The sequence below is a fragment of the Erpetoichthys calabaricus genome, chromosome 2 (genome assembly GCF_900747795.2).
Source record: "Erpetoichthys calabaricus chromosome 2, fErpCal1.3, whole genome shotgun sequence".
Classification (NCBI taxonomy): Eukaryota; Metazoa; Chordata; class Cladistia; order Polypteriformes; family Polypteridae; genus Erpetoichthys; species Erpetoichthys calabaricus.
The window spans coordinates 33,171,601-33,186,497 of NC_041395.2; positions in this window are offsets into that span (position 1 = coordinate 33,171,601).

Genomic DNA, 14,897 nt, shown 5'->3' on the forward strand with positions numbered 1-14,897 from the left:
AGTAGCGCCGGCTGTTGTGTTTCTTCCTAACTCATTATGGAATTTCACTTGTTTCAGTTTTCCAACAAAAATATTCATGCATCGTTTTGAAAAGCGTGATTCCTGCTCATTTGATGGAAATCTACTTTTAGATACTCATGTCTGAAATATATTCATGTTATTAGGAGTTGTTTATTATTTGACAAAACGCGAGTACTCTTCTGATAAGAAAGCGCTCGGCTCTGCGATAAAAAAGACTCGAAGGCTTTACATGAAATTCTCACAATCACGGACCGTGACGCGCATAGCACCTTTGTGTCTGTCCAGAGAGACCCAACCTTATAAACTGTGTAACAATTTGGAGAGTCGCTCACATTTTGCAGGAAACTATTAAATGAGGGACACGAAATGCATTCGCTTTAGTTTTACTAAGTTTTTATAGAGTTCACTTTTAAAGAGTGTCTGAAATGAAACGGTGCACTGCCTTCAGAACGATGGATATTCTGGACTGCTGTTTAATCATTCTCCTTCTTTGTAACTGACACTTTTGAACTATTTCTGAAATCCAATATCGTTTAAAAATATATATATATATATTACAAATAGGGTGAATAATTGTATTTTTAATGATCTTTGCAAGAATGTTGAGGTTTTGTATACAGGATAATCTTTGTGAATAGTCTTAATAAAATTAATATTTTAAAGAATACTGTAGATGTTATATATGTTTAAATGAAGGAAAGCTTAATAAAGTGTGCTTGTAAATACATAAAAGTCACAGTTCTGGGAATGGTTTCAAATTTAAGTACACATTACTATGTGATCAAGAGATTTCTTGCCACCCAAAAAATTTCAATAAATTCATTATACACTCCAAATTAAGAACATTTTGAACATGAATTGATGAATTATTATTTTATGCAATGTGATTTAAAGGTTCTAGACCATTAGAGTGTGAACTGCACCAGAAGCGTGCAATATACTGAGAAAGTTCTTAAACTCCAGCACTTACTGTATATAATATCAATTTCAGGCTATTGAATGGCACATTGATTACAGAGAAATAATTGTAGTTACAAAGAAAAAAAGAAGTAAGAGATGAAACAACACTTCTTTAAAGTTTATTTGTGTTTTAGTTAAGCAAAAAATCCATGCATTTCAACATTATCCAGTCTGAGCTCTAAATATTTATTTAAAAGGTTAATTTAACATTGTTAAAATCCCAGCAAAATGTTTTAATATCCATCCATTATCCAACCCGCTATATCCTAACTACAGGGTCACGGGGGTCTGCTGGAGCCAATCCCAGCCAACACGGGGCGCAAGGCAGGAAACAAACCCCAGGCAGGGCGCCAACCCACCGCAGTGCACACACACTCACACTAGGGACAATTTAGGATCACCAATGTACCTAACCTGCATGTCTTTGGACTGTGGGAGGAAACCCACACAGACACAGGGAGAACATGCAAACTCCACGCAGGGAGGACCCGGGAAGCGAACCCAGGTCTCCTTACTGCGAGACAGAAGCGCTACCACTGCGCCACCGTGCTGCACATGTCTTAATATGAATTTTAATAATTTGTTAAGTAACAATATATTTACATGTTATTATCAGGTTCAGCTTTTCATTATCACTTTGTGTTCTTTTAGTTCCATTCTGGATGTTGAATTCTTTAGTAAAGTCTGAAGTGCAAAAAAAAAAAAAAAGGAAAAAATATTCAGTTGATAACTGGGTTTGTGGAAAGCCAATGAGGCTTTTCAAGCCCTACTCACCAGCAAACTAATAATAAAATAATAATAATAATACCAGATGAAATTGGTATCTAAAGTTCGGTATTTATGAAAACACACTCTCATGAAGTTTTGTATCTGGTCCTTCCACTTCTTCTTCTCTCCTGGTTAGACCCAGTGTCAACTCTTCTCTCAAGACAGCGGGCACCTTTGTATGAAATGTATTGGAAGTTTCTTGGTAATGTGTCACATGGAATGACCTTCATTTTGCAAACTTTTGGAATGGCAAAATTACAAAGGCTTCTCTTATAACCAATTAGCCTTTAACTTGACTAGTTAAGGATGAACTAAGAGAGTTTACCATAAGGACACTTAAGCAATGACTGTTGATGATGGGGCTTTACATTATAAATCAATAATTGCAAGCAATAACTGCAGCATTAGAACTGTAACTTAGTTATATGTATAAAAAATATTAATGGTACCTTGATTGAAAAAAAAAAATAACGTCAAAAATTTGAAAATTTGGTGAATCCTCACTTGAATACTAATGTACATTAAAATTCTGTCATGATATCACTTAAAAGTCATTGTGACAGAGTGGTTTTTTCAGAGTAATGCCATAGGATTCATTTATGTTCCCAAAAGACTCATCCTAATGAAGTTTCCAGAAAGAACTTGTATATATTAAGATCTTTAACAGGCTCCATACTGTAAATAACCATGAATAGATGGTTACAGATTTGTGAAATACCAATAGCTCCTTATTTTAAAAGGCCTTTGCTGCCTACAATAATAACACAGGCAAAGTCCAAGTTTTCTTAATCTGTTAGTCTCCTGCTATTTAGCCCTCTGGATACAATAACACGGGCTAAGTCTTAATTTGGTAGTGTTGTGCTAGGTAGCCTACCATATATTAGATATTTCAGGGTTTTTTTCTACATGTTAGGATTTTTTTTCAAAGCACAAGGAACCAACTTCATATGTAAAGAACCCTTAACAGAATGAAATGGTGCTTTGTCAAGCAATGGTTCTACATTGAAATACACACCACACAAAAATAAATTATCTTTGATCCCTTCACCCAATATGACCTAAACGCTCTGGCCCCTGTGAGTCTGAAATTAACAAAGTTTGAAAATTGATCAATCGATGGATTGCTAAGTTAAAAATGATTCTGGTGCTTATGTATATTGTAATGGATGTCATGCAGAAGCAGACATCCCCACCCTTTCCTTACCTGAAAGGAACACCCTGGTGGCAAATGGACAGAAAGAATGGCAGGGTATTCCCTGACTTAGCCAGGAGGGCGGCAGAAGATGTCAGTGCAGAAGTGAGCATGCTAGTGTCCAGGCAGGGTATTATTGAGGAATAGTACCTGTCCGGGAGGCCAGTGTGATGGAAGTACTGGGGGAGACAACCTGGCGGGGTTGCATGCTACCCCAACATGTAAGGTGGCAGCATCTCTGGACACCCACAAGTGACAGAGTGTGCTGTGGAGATTTGTGACCCCTGCTTTCTGGGACTTCCATTCAATCTGGAAATGCTTCCAACGGGCTATAAATAAGTAAGTACTTCTAGGTATAGATAAAAGAAACCACTCAACTTCATCCAGGAAAGTTGGAGTTGGGTGGAAGCTGAACAAAGCTCACCTGGAAGAGTGGAAGAAGGATACAATGACAAAAGAAGAGTTGCATTGGTGTTTATTATTACGATGAAGCCTGTTGTAGAGGAACTTTATCATTATAAACCTTTCATTTGAACCTAGGACTTGAGTCATTGTGGTTGTGTTTGGAGTTCGGGGTGCTACAGTGCTCCCTATTGGTCACAGTATGTAAGGGATAATTCAATGTATATAATGAATTCTCTTTAAATAATGGAGAACAAGATTGAAATGTGATGAGAAAAACTGGAGTCTTCACCATAAACATCATACAACAAACAAACAGATATTACAGGCATGCTGTATACAGTGTCTGGTTTTATGCATGTAAATGGGAGTCTTTTTGCTGTATTAGCAGCTCAAGAATAAAATATATTTGTTTAATTCATATAATGAAGAACCTGGCAAAATAAAGTGAAAATAATATGACAAATATCAAGAAACACTGTTTTTGTCTTATTTACCATGGAATTAAACACAATCTAAAGAAGTTAACCATTTAATAATTACTGTATATGAAGTATGTATACTACATTTACTGTACATTTTTGGTTGTTATAAAAAGAGGAAGAGAAGTTCCTTTTGGCATCTTCCAGAAAAAAAGATATTGCAATTTTCCATCCATCCATCCATGCAGTGCACACTGGGCTATCTATCTATGGAGTGTACTTCTGGCTTGAACCCGGAGCTGCTGAGGTGAGCGCTGTTTCCGGCAGGCCTGACTCAAATTAAGTGGGTTAAAAATGAGTGGGTCATTGGATTTCTGGTTATCTTGCGTAAGCTACTTCACTTGATTCACTTGACTAGTTACTCAAATGTAGTCAATCATCTAATGCAGGCCTACTTACACTTTATTAAAGACTAGCAAAATACCCGCGCTTCACAGCGGCGAAGTACTGCTTTAAAATTTTTATTAAGAAAAAAAGTAAACCTTTTTAAACTGAGGGAAAATATACCAATAATTATTTGTTAAGGATATCTTTGTATACCACGTTGTCAGTTCCTGTGTAGTATAGTTATCTCCTGTACCGTCATCAGTCCACACCTTGAACCTGTCCCAATCATTCAACACATAAGACACAATGTTCCTCCGGATATAAAGAGTGAGTCTAATATGGCCGTGCAATATGTGACACAGAGAATGGAAAAGGCAGGCGCCATCTCCAGCATGGAAACTACTCGGTAAGTGACAGTTCTTTGATCGATGGTGATCACCTCGATAGACATGTTAATTGGGGGTACGGTTGGAACGATAAAGGAAATGGGTACCTGAACAATGTAAACTAAGTCTAAAATACCTACACAATAACTATAATCGTAATAAATGAACAATAAAACAGCAGAGAAGCCGTGGATTAAATAAAAAGGCTGCAGTTATCAGCAGGGAGACGTGAATACCGTGGTGAAGCAAGGAATGGAATGAAGAGACCGGAGCGATGGACGGCCTTATTTAGGTAGGCAGCCAACTACGTGGGAGGCGTGGGGATGGAGGACCCAACGCCGCCTCACACAGTGACCAAACTGCAGGCTATGGACGTATATACAGTATGTATGTAAGTAGGAGTCAGCGTTGGGAACCCGCGTACCAAATTTCTTGAAGATGGGCCCATAAGTAACAAAGATCTTTGGAAAGTTCAATATGGTGGCCGACAGTGGCGTCATACCACCAAAATAAGTACGTACATCGGTTTTGGTTAGCACAGGGAAGCCGCCTACCAAATTTTGTGAAGATGGGGCCATAAATAAGAAAGTTTAACATGGCAGACGTTGTTGACCGTTATGACCGTTACGCGTAGAATTTCAAAATGAAACCTGCTTAACTGATGTAAGTAAGCTATAAGGAATGAGCCTGCCAAATTTTAGCCTTCTACCTACACGGGAAGTTGGAGAATTAGTGATGAGTGAGTCAGTGAGGGCTTTGCCTTTTATTAGTATAGATTTCCTTTGATGACTACTTTTGGAAGTCACTTATGTGATTGTGTACATTTTTAAATATTAACAAATCAATTCATTAAATAATGAGAGCAAGGACAAGGTAATACAACTTCATATTAAAGTATATGCAATTCACTAAATGAACAGTTTGGCTAAAACTTCATCAAACCAAAATCCTAAATCTCACAAAATTGTGACTGTCAGGTTTTAGTAACAGAGTATACCACTGTGACCCGTAACTACCACCATAATAATCACTGTGATACAAGGCTATACAAAAATCTCAAGGGCAAGGACTAATCAAAGCTAATTCTGTTTCACTTTCATCTACGTATCTAAATTATTTTGTACATGTAAAAACAGTATACTTCTTATTAAAGTATGTTATTACTAATAATTAGATATTAATTTTTTTTTATTTGTACAGTTTGTTAGATGTACAGCACACGATTTACAGATACCATATAATAACATCTTCTTAAGTAGTTATGTTCAAAAGTAACTTAATGCACACATTAAATAAGATCTTATCATTTTACTACAATAAAACATCTACAATCCCTGCACCCAATATGACCCAAAGTCTCCTGCCCCCTGTGAGTCTTAAATGGACAAAGTTTGAAAATTGGAAGATGGGTGAATGGATACATTAAGCATCATTCATGTTACATATGTGTAAGAAGGGGATAATTCAGTTTATATGATCATAGAATGAATTCACTTAATATGACAATGAGAATAAAAAGACTGGAGTTTTCACCATAAACATCATACAATAAACAAGCATTTAAATAAACAGATATTACAGGCATGTTGATATCTAATTTCAAATATGTGAATGGATGACTTTTGCTGGCATTAGCAGTTCACGAGTCACAGTTATTAGCTTTATTCTATATGGAAAGACCCATTGGAAAAATGAATTGTAAAAAAGATGACGATTATCAAGAAACACAAGTTTTCTGTCTTATGCAGCATGAAATTAAGCACATTTCTGCATTTAATTCTCTTCTCCATCTCTTATTTACCTATATATTTATTTCTCCCTTTCTTTTATTTATTGTTGCCTTATTTAAAAGCCCTAAGCAATTCTCCTTTGCTAAGCTCTCCTTCTCAGGGGTTGTGTTTGATTTGTCTTCAATTTTGTTTGGTTATAAATTGATTTATTTGTATGGAATGATTACAATAAAAATTAATAAACAGAACAAAAAGCACAATCCCTAGTATCCATTGCGATTAATTCCTTTGAGTTATAAAAAGTAGCACAGAATTTCTTTCTAGCATTCTCCAGAAAAAAGCTATCACATTTTCCCATCCATCTAACTATCTATCTGAGCGCACACAGGGCTGTCTATTTATCTATGAGGGGATTTCTGGCTTATACCCGGCATTGCTGGGGTGAGTTGACTGAAATTAAGTGGTTTAAAAATGAGTAGCTTGTTGGTTTTGTAGTTATGATGAGTAATCTGTTTCAAATGATTCACTTGAATGTCTACTCAGATGTAGCTATTCATGTAATTTAAACCTTCTTTATTAAAGATCTGGTTTGATAACAGCTTTAATAATGCACTTGTATACATTTTAAAATATTAACAAATGAAAGAATCAATTAATAAATAAACACTGGGTGTAAGCGCAAAGTAACACAACCTCACATTACAGTATGTGAAGTTAGCTAAATGAACAGATTGATTGCAACTTCATCAAACCAAAATCCTAAATTTCCTGAAAATGATGCTTCTCAGGTTTTAGTAACAGAATATACCACTGTGACCCGTAGTTATATCACAGTGACACAAGTGTGTACAAAAATCTTAAGTGCAAAGAAACAGAGTAATCAGAGTTAGTTTACATTACAATTTCTGCTTGACATTGACATTATTTTTATACTTGCACAAGCAGCATATTTCTTATTAAAGTATGTTATCACTAATAATTTGTACAATTTATTAGGATGTACAGTACGTGATTTACAGATACCTTATAATAATATCTTCATAAATAGGCGCAATCAAAACTAACATAATTTGCGCATAAAACACAAAGCTATCATTTTATAACAGTAAAATGTCTACAATCCCTGCACTCAACATGACATAAAGGCCACGGCCACCTGAAATGAAATGAATTAAATTTGAAAACAGGTAGATGGATGGATGGGTAAAGATTCATTCTTATTTGCATGTGTTATGTAAGCGATAATCCGCAGTCATATAACATAATGAATTCTCTGAAAAAAAACTGAGAAAAAGATATTTTTTTTAAAATATGAGAAGAAGAAAACTGGAGTCTTCAGCGTAAACATCACACAATAAACAGACGTGTAAACAAACAGGTGTTACAGGCATGCTGCATAGCTAATTTAAAATATTTGAACGAATGTCTTTTTGCTGCATTACCAGTTTATGAGACAGTGCTATTAGTTTTATTCTATACATTTTGCAAAGACCCTTTGGCAAAATTGATTGTAAAGAAGATGACGAATAACGAAAACACATAACATCACATTAAAGTCCATCAAAAGTAGTTATCCATTAAATAATTATACATTTATATTACCTTTACTAATATAAATGGAAAAGGGATTACTAAGAATTCCTTGTTGATGTAGTTTGAAAAGCAGAGAAGTTCCTTATTGTATCTTTAAGAAAAAAAAGATTTGGCACATTCCTGTCTGTCCATTCATCCATCCTTTTAACGCGTTGACAATTCAGCCGACTTGTTCAGTGACGCGCCCAACGCAGTAGCGCCTGCTGTTGTGTTTCCTCCTAACTCATCATGGAATTTCACTTGTTTCAGTTTTCCAACAAAAATATTCATGCCTCCTTTTGAAAAGCGTGAGATACTAATGTTCGAAATAACTTCATTTTATTAGGAGTACTCTTCTGATAAGAAAGCGCTCGGCTCTGCGATAGAAAAAAGACTCGAAGGCTTCACATGAAATTCTCACAATCACGGACCGTGACGCGCATAGCACCTTTGTGTCTATGAGGGAGAGACCCAACATTATAAACTGTGTAACAATTTGGAGAGTCGCTCACATTTTGCAGGAAACTATTAAATGAGGGACACGAAATGCATTCGCTTTAGTTTTACTAAGTTTTTATAGAGTTCACTTTTAAAGAGTGTCTGAAATGAAACGGTGCACTGTCTTCAGAACGATGGATATTCTGGACTGCTGTTTAATCATTCTCCTTCTTTGTAACTGACACTTTTGAACTATTTCTGAAATCCAATGTCGTTTAAAAATGTATATATTACAAATAGGGTGAATACTTGTACTTTAAATGTTTTGTATACAGGATAATCTTTGTGAATAGTCTTAATAGAATTAATATTTTAAAGAACACTGTAGATGTTATGTATGTTTAAATGAAGGAAAGCTTAGTAAAGTGTGCTTGTAAATACTTAAAAAGTCACAGTTCTGGGAATGGTTTCGAATTTAAGTACACATTACTATGTGATCAAGAGATTTCTTGCCACTCGAAAAATGTCAATAAATGCATTATACACTACAAATTAGGAACATTTTGAACATGAATTGATGAAGTATTATTTTTTGCAATGTGATTTAATGGTTCAAGAGCATTAGAGTGTGAACTGCACCAGAAACATACAATATACTGAGAAAGTTCTTAAACTCCAGCACTTACTGTACATAATACCAATTTCAGGCTATTGAATGCCACTTTGATTACAAGGAAATAATTGCAGTTACAAAGAAAAAAAGTAAAAGAAGTAAGAGATGAAACAACACTTCTTTGAAGTTTATTTGTGTTTTAAGTTAAACCAAAAATTTGTGCATTTCAACATTATACAGTCTGGCCTCTAAAATATTTATTTAAAAGGCTGTTTAATTTAACATGGTTAAAGTCCCAGCAAAATATTTTAATATGAATTTTAATAATTTGTTAAATAACAATATATGTTCATGGTATTATCAGGTTCAGCTTTTCATGATGACTTTGTGTTCTTTTACTTCCATTCTGGATGTTGAATTCTTTAGTGAAGTCTGAAGTGCAAAAAAAAAAAAGGAAAAAATATGCAGTTGATAATTGAGCTTTTGGAAAGCCAATGAGGCTTTTCAAGCCCTACTCACCAGCCAACTAATAATAATAATAATAATAATAATAATAATAATCCATCCATCCATCCATTATCCATCCCGCTATATCCTAACTACAGGGTCACGGGGGTCTGCTGGAGCCAATCCCAGCCAACATGGGGCGCAAGGCGGGAAACAAACCCCGAGCAGGGTGCCAGCCCACCACAGAATAATAATAATACCAAATGAAATTGGTATCTAAAGTTTGCTATTTATGAAAACACTTTCCTGCAGTGGGCTGGCGCCCTGTTTGTTTCCTGCTTTGCGCCCTACGTTGGCTGGGATTGGCTCTAGCAGACCCCCGTGACCCTGTAGTTAGGATATAGCGGGTTGGATGATGGATGGAAAACACTATCTGATGAAGTGTTGTATCTGGTCCTTCCACTACTTCTTCTCTCCTGGTTAGATCCAGTGTCAACTCTTCTCTCAAGACAGCAGGCACCTTTGTATGAAATGTACTGGAAGTTTCTTAGTAATGTGTCACATGGAATGACCTTAATTTTGCAAACTTTTGGAATGCCAAAATTACAAAAGGCTTCTCTTATAACCAATTAGCCTTTAATTTGACTAATTAAGGATGAGCTAAGAGAGTTTACCATAAGGACACTAAAGCAATGACTGCTGAAAATGGAGCTTTACATTATAAATCAATCATTTGAAGCAGTTACTGCAACATAAGAACTGTCTTGGTTATATTTATAAATAATTTTAATGGTACCTTGATTGAAAAAAAAATGTCAAAAATATCAAAATTTGGTGAATCCAGACTTGAATGCTAATGTACGCTCAAATTCTGTCATGATATCACTTAAAAATCAAGGTGACAGAGTGGTTTTTCGGAGCAATGCTATAGGATCCCAAAAGACTCACCAAATGAAGGTTCCAGGAAGAACTTGTATATATTAAGATCTTTAACAGTCTCCATACTGTAAATAACCATGAATAGATGGTTACAGATTTGTGAAATACCAATAGCTCCTGATTTTAAAAGGACCATTACTAGATACAATAACACAGGCTAAGTCTTAATTTGTTAGTGTTGTGCTAGGTAGCCTACCATATATTAGATATTTCAGGGTTTTTTTCTACATGTTAGGATGTTTTTCAAAGCACAAGGAATCAACTTAGAAGTAATCAGTGACTGTTTTTTAACACAGCATGTTAAAGCAACAGTGCGGGATGAAACTAGTCTAGATTTAGTATTTTGCAATAATCAGGATAGAAATGAGGGTGTAAAGGTGATTGAACCACTAGCATCAAGTGACCGTGATATAATACAATTCTTAGTGTTTTAGAAGAGTGCGGACGCGCGACTAAAACTGTTAAATGCAACTTGGTAGGGCAAATTTTGAGCAGATGCGGCAAAGTCTAAGCTTTTAAGTGTGGAGACAGTCGAGGAGCAGTGAATAAGGTTTAAAAATGTTTTACATGTAATGCAGGAGAGGTGCCTAAATGTAAATTCTAACCCAACATTTAAATGTAAAAGTAAAAGGTGTAACACATTAATAATAGTTTGGCTTTATGCTAGAAGTATTAAAAATAAAACTAGTTAGTTGGAGTTTGTAGAGTAGCATAATTATGATATTATAGCAATAATGGAAACCTGGCTAAATAACAAAGAGGGGGATGAGTATAAAATAAAGGGATACACAATTTTTAGAAAGGATAGACAGAACAGAAAAGGAGGTGGGGTTGCTGTTTATGTGAAACAGAATTTTAACGCAAGTGCTCTTCAGTTGGACGATGTGCCCTATCTTAATGAGGACATGTGGTTTCTCCTGGAAAGCATTGGGGAAGAGGACTTATTTTGGGAGTGTGTTATATACCTCCCAATGCAGACAGTAATTTCAACGCACATCATTTTCGTAATATAAAAAAGGCAGCTTTACGGGGGGTATTATAATCATGGGGAACATTAACTGGGATAAACTTGCAAATAGCAGACCACAAGAGCACGAGTTTTTAGAAGTAATCAGTGACTGTTTTTTAACACAGCATGTTAAAGCAACAGTGCGGGATGAAACTAGTCTAGATTTAGTATTTTGCAATAATCAGGATAGAAATGAGGGTGTAAAGGTGATTGAACCACTAGCATCAAGTGACCATGATATAATACAATTCTTAGTGTTTTAGAAGAGTGCGGACGCAAAGACTAAAACTGTTAAATGTAACTTGGTAGGGCAAATTTTGAGCAGATGCGGCAAAGTCTAAGCTTTTAAGTGTGGAGACAGTCGAGGAGCAGTGAATAAGGTTTAAAAATGTTTTACATGTAATGCAGGAGAGGTGCCTAAATTTAGAATTAGTAGGCAATTATATAAATGTAATGTATTATTATTATTATTATTATTAAAAAAACTCTGCAATGGATCAATAAAGAGTTAAAAAAGAAGCTGCAAAGAAAAAAACAGCAGTATAAGTCATACAAGATTAATAACTCCAAAGTGGATCATAGGATGTATGAGAACATGAAAGCAACCATGATATTAGGGAGGCTAAAAGGACAGAGAGAAATATAGCAGATAAAGCGAAAGATGACCCAAAGAGATTCTTTCAGTATTTTAGTAGTAAAAGAATAGTCAAGGAGGGGGTGAAATACATCAGGAATAATAAAGATGAATTCAAAAATACAGACAGTGAGATAGTCAATGCTCTAAACTTGGATTTTTCTGCTGTCCTCACAAGTGAGGAATGAATAACCTCCCTGTGGTAAAAGGGACTACTAAGGATTTAGAAATTGTAGAGAGAGAAGTACTACTAAGATTAAATTGGCTGAAATCAAACAAATCTCCAGGACCAGATAATATTCACTGTTCAATGTGTTCACCAAGAACAAGGGGATACAGTTGGAAACTTGTTAAGGATAAATTTCGCACAAACATTAGGAAGTTTTTCTTTACACAGAAAACCATAGACACTTGGAATAAGCTACCAAGTAGTGTGGTAGACAGTAGGACTTCAGGGACTTTTAAAACTAGATTTGATGTGTTTTTAGAAGAATTATGTAGATAGGACTGGAAAGCTTTGTTGGGCTGAAGGGCCTGTTCCAGTCTAGATTGCTCTAATGTTCTAATTTCAGATTACCATATATATACTCACGTATAAGTCAAGTCTTGAAGCTCGAAAAATCGATCGTAAAATCAGACCCAGACTTATACACTGCAAAAAATGAAATCTTAACAAGCCAGACAATCTTGAAAAGAAATAATAGATCTTGTTTTTTTATTTTAAGAATAACTGACTTGAGTAGATTTGTATGTGTAAGATATATAATCTCATTTTTAGAAAATTTAACAAGTTAACAAGTTAAACTTTCTCACTATATTGGCAGATAATTTTGCTTGATTCTAATACCTTTTTCTTGTTTTTCTTATAAAAAATGAGATTATATATCTTACACATACAAATCTACTCAAGTCAGTTATTCTTAAAATAAAAAAACAAGATCTATTATTTCTTTTCAAGATTGTCTGGCTTGTTAAGATTTCATTTTTTGCAGTGTACACCTGTTCAAAAATAGGACTTCATTTTTTTTTGCATCTTCTTGCCTCCTCCATAAGTGAGAGCCACAGGTGTCCAAGATTTAAACTTGGACAGAATGCCAGCCATTACAGAGCACACACAATCCAATGCCTAGACATTCTGGATGAGTTTTATTATTATTGTTATTTGGGTTTATCTGATAGGCAATTTGATCCAAGGTGACTCAACAAAGGAAGACTAGAATTCAGCATTCAGCAAAAAAGTGGAAAATTAACATCTGCAATAAATATTAATAATTTTGTTTTCATGGTGATCTTAAATTAAAACAGTTTCGTTCCAATTTGATTTACGGTATTTCAAGATTGAAGGCTGGGTGATAAAAATCTAAAGTTGACATATAGGATGACATTGACCTTAATAATTTATGCAATTCTTTCTTTAGATAAAAAGGTAGATTACCAAGGCAAGGTTTCTACCAGTTACTGAAATGTTTGTTCTGGCTTTTACCTGACCTTGCATGCAATTTAAAGGAATATTCCACCCAAAAATGATATTTTTTAATATGTTACCCCACATACTTTGCAGTGAAAAAAAAATACTCTCATGTTTTCATGCAGTGCATAAACAGCAAAGTTACTGACTGAAGTCTGTAGTGACCAATGCTAGACAATATCAAAACGCCCATTAAAAAAGTTATCCATGTCACTTAATCCACATGTGAAGTAACCCAGTTGCTCACAATGTTATTAAAATGTTGTGAAGTCCTCACAATAAGGAGGCCAGAGTTCACGCCATGGGTACCCCCTGCATGTTCTCCTTGTGTTTGTGATGGTGTCCTCTGGGTGCTGCTGTTTCCTCCAACAATCTAAAGACATGCAAGTTAGTGAAACTGTTGCTGCTAAATTGTCCCGCGTGTGTGTTAGTGAGTTCACCCAGTGATGAACTGGCAGCCCAACTGGGTGTTGTGGGCTGCACTGTAGCCGCCTCAAGTTCTGGCCTAAGTAACCTTCAAGCAGATGTTAGTGGGTCTGAAATTTGTCCATTATGTTATAAGGCAGTATGTTGTGATGTGCTCATGTGGCACGGTTAGGAATGAAAAATTGCCTTTTAATTTGTGGGGTTAATAAACGAGGCTTTACATGTTGCCATTAGGATCTAAAATACATGTTTTCTGTTACAAATGGCACTTAGCAGTACTTAATCATTAAAGAGATCTTTGTCTTTGTTACAAATTAAGTACTTTAGAAAGAAAGAAAGAATAAGTAAGTGTTACTTTTTGTTAAGCACATAAAGACATTATGCATATATTAACACAGGAGTGACAATAATAACAACTCTTAGCATAATTACATACATTTTGTAATTAATACCTTTGGCTTTGATCTTTGGTTTAGTTATAATATTTACACACCATTTGCTTTTTTTCAATTAAAAATATTACCTTTAATATGTATAATATAAAATACGCTGGTTTATTCATATCACATCAGACAGAACTGACTGATGTTTCACTGATTCATTTCTTATATTGCGACACCAGAATTAACACAAAAGGCTGAATAACAATCATAAAAAGGGCCGATAAATACAAGCATATTATTGTACTTTTTTCACCTGCTAAAGTCTCCAAAAAGGTAGTAAAGAGCAAGTTACTCACTCAAATAAATGCACAAATATCTCAAAGGTAAAAAAATGAACTTTTATTCAGAAGCACTGATACACTTTTGAGAACTGATGCAGTGTGTTATCATCTGTCAAAGGACTTCCACTTATTTATAGTTACCTCACGCTGCTGCCAGTTTGAGTCCCAGACCAAGTCACTGGCTCTCGGTGGTTCCCCTCATATCTGTTTTTGTACAGCATTACATTTTTGTCTTATGTTGTACATTCATTGAGAAACCTGCTTCAGTTTGCCTTAAGTGTTATACATGATCTAATTTTAGAGTTATTTAAATTACATTCTATTAAAATTTAGTTTTGTTACACTCTTTTATGGTAATG